Raw genomic sequence first — 2779 nt, 5'->3', positions numbered from 1 at the left:
TTTCTTTGGTCTATCTTACCTTGTCAGAGTTTATACCGATCTACCATTTATACCCAGATAATTTATGGTATATATGCATCATATGCTTTGAGCTCTTTCTGATTTACCAGTGTGGGAGGGAAAAGAAAGATGTGAAACGAGCTCGAACCAGTCATGTTCTTTGAATCTCTCTGGTTCTGAAACATGCTAACCTCGCCAAAGTTTACAACTTATTTGCTTGCTTTTAAAGAATAACCAATTAATCCACTGTCACTATTTTCATGTGGTTATGTATGTAGAAAATCTAACTCCTTTTCTTTTTTACTAACCTGTAGGACTAAATCCAAGTATCAATCTGGACTTCCTATGACCCTGTTGTTGCATTTGCATTGTTGGCATTCTTTGGGGTCATTTCCTTGACTCTGCTTCTTCCCATTTAGCTTCTGTTGGCTGTCATGGTATCGATTCTAACTCTGATTTATGGCCTCTTTCAGCTTCCTGTCTATACTGAGTTCCCACTGCTACGAACATCTCCATATTGTTTTCAAAGAACCACGAGATCAGAAGCAAATAATTTGAACCCATCTTGCCTAGCATCTACTCTCAATTCATCATGAAAGACTCCCCTCACTGGTTTCTGTAATTCATAGTGACCTACAGATATTTGAAAGGCTCTGGACCACCAATTGCATGTACTAATATGCCTATCTGGCCTAGCATCCGCTCTCAATTCGTCATGAAAGACTCCACTCACTGGTTCCTGTAATTCATAGTGACTTACAGATATTTGAAGGGCTCTGGGCCACCAATTGCATGCACTAATATTTGAAGGAATACTAGATATAGAAAAGCTTCGACCAATCAGCAATGCATGCTGCTCCTAGATATACCCTTGAGGAGGCTCCACCTTACTAAGTACATGGCCAATCTGATATACCAGCTAAATGCTGTCACACCAAATGCTGGATCTGACATTGGACTTCAAATATGTTCATAATTATTCCAGGTAAGGTGTAAACTATTTATTCAACCATTAAATATGTTAGATAAATTTAAGATCCACAATGTTCCTCAAGGGACAAGGACCAGCCCTTTATAGCTTAAAATTAAAAAAAACAAAACAACGGAAAAATGGTGAAAACAGTTTGTTGTGCAACAACCTCAGCACCAAGTTCAGAGTCTCTTCAGAGCCCAGAGCACCTGCATCAATTAGGGTGCCCAGTGCCAACTGCTGAATGTTGCTGGAAATTGGACCCGGGGGTGACTGCGAGCTGAGGAGGAGCTTCGGCTGTGATGTAGTGGCGGGCTGCTATCTCCGGTGGATCTGCAAAAAGCCTTTGGCCGGAGGTTCCGACGAAGGCTCTCCGATGCTTAAGTCAGATATGGACTTTTTAGATAATGGATATAGTGGAGATATATTTTCTAGCCATGGAGAGGAAGAAGAAGCTCCATCGCCTAGAGCTTTCCCCCCTTTTTATAGGAGGGGGTGTAGCGGTTACCGGCAATCAGGCGTGATTGTGCGAATCAATGAATTACCGTAAATAGCTCGGGATTTTGGGCTAACTGGCAATCCTTTGAGATCATGTGAATTCAAACGTTGACAGCCGCTGAGGCGGAGATTGCAGGATTTGATTCCGGATATGAAGGACTTGATTTTTGGTGGAGTGGGGGTCGGTTTCTCCCTTTGACTGGATCTTTTTTGGCCTTGACGTCAATCGAGCTTAACTCGGCCGAGACCATACCTGCCGAGGTCGTGCCTTCCGAAGACGGGCCTGTGGAGGTCATGACTGCTAGGGTCGTTCATGCCGAGGTCATGGGTGCCGAGGTTAGCACCGACCCTCGGTCTCACTGACCTCAATCAGCGCCTCTTTGCCGTTTGCCCAATGGGGAATCGACATCTTAGGACCTTTTTTCCAAGCCACCGGACAAAGAAAACTTTTCATCGTCTCTATCGATTACTTCACCACGTGGGTCGAAGCTGAACCGGTAGCCCAAATCACTAAGCCAAAGATGCGAGATTTCGTCTAGAAATCGATAATTTGCAGGTTTGGGCTCCTCCGTGTTCTTATATCCGACAACGGCCGACAATTCGATAGTGTCCGTTTCAGAAAATTCTACTTTGAGCTCGGCATCGACCATCGCTTCACCTCGATCGCTCATCCCCATACTAATGGAGAGACGGAGGTGACAAATTGGACAATTCTTCAAGGGCTAAAAGCCAAACTCGACAGGTCCAAAGGGCAATGGGTTGAAGATCTCTACAACGTTCTCTAGGTCTACAGGACTATATTCCGAATCCCAACTGGAGAAACCTCCTTCAACCTAGCCTATGGAACGGAAGCAGTCATTCCTCTAGAAATCGGGCTTCCATCGCCAAAGGTGGAGAACTATGATGCAGCCTCCAACTCATCACGGCTCAGAGGCAACCTGGATCTCCTTGAAGAGACAAGGGAAGCCGCTCGAATCCGCATGGCTAGGTACCAACAGAAAGCGGCACAATACTACAATTTTAGGGTGAAAGTCAAGCTCTTCAAAGCAGGAGATCTCATTCTGAGGAAAGCTGAAGCTTCTCGACCTACGGAGCAAGGGAAGCTTGCCCCGAACTGGGAAGGACCGTATCGAGTTGCTCAGGTCCAATGGCTTGAAGCAAACAAGTTGGAGTTCCTTGATGGGACCCTCATTTTCCGAAGTTGGCACTCCGAGAATCTCTAGATGTATTATCAATGAAGCCCTTCTAAGGGTCTCCAACGTTTGAAAATCTAGCCAATAAGGCATTTTTCAGAGATCTCCCTTAACTACT

The sequence above is a fragment of the Phoenix dactylifera genome, chromosome 1 (genome assembly GCF_051530095.1).
Source record: "Phoenix dactylifera cultivar Ajwa chromosome 1, Ajwa_hap1_PhDact_Kaust_v1.1, whole genome shotgun sequence".
NCBI classification, from domain to species: domain Eukaryota; kingdom Viridiplantae; phylum Streptophyta; class Magnoliopsida; order Arecales; family Arecaceae; genus Phoenix; species Phoenix dactylifera.
Note: the sequence above shows the minus strand (reverse complement) of the source record.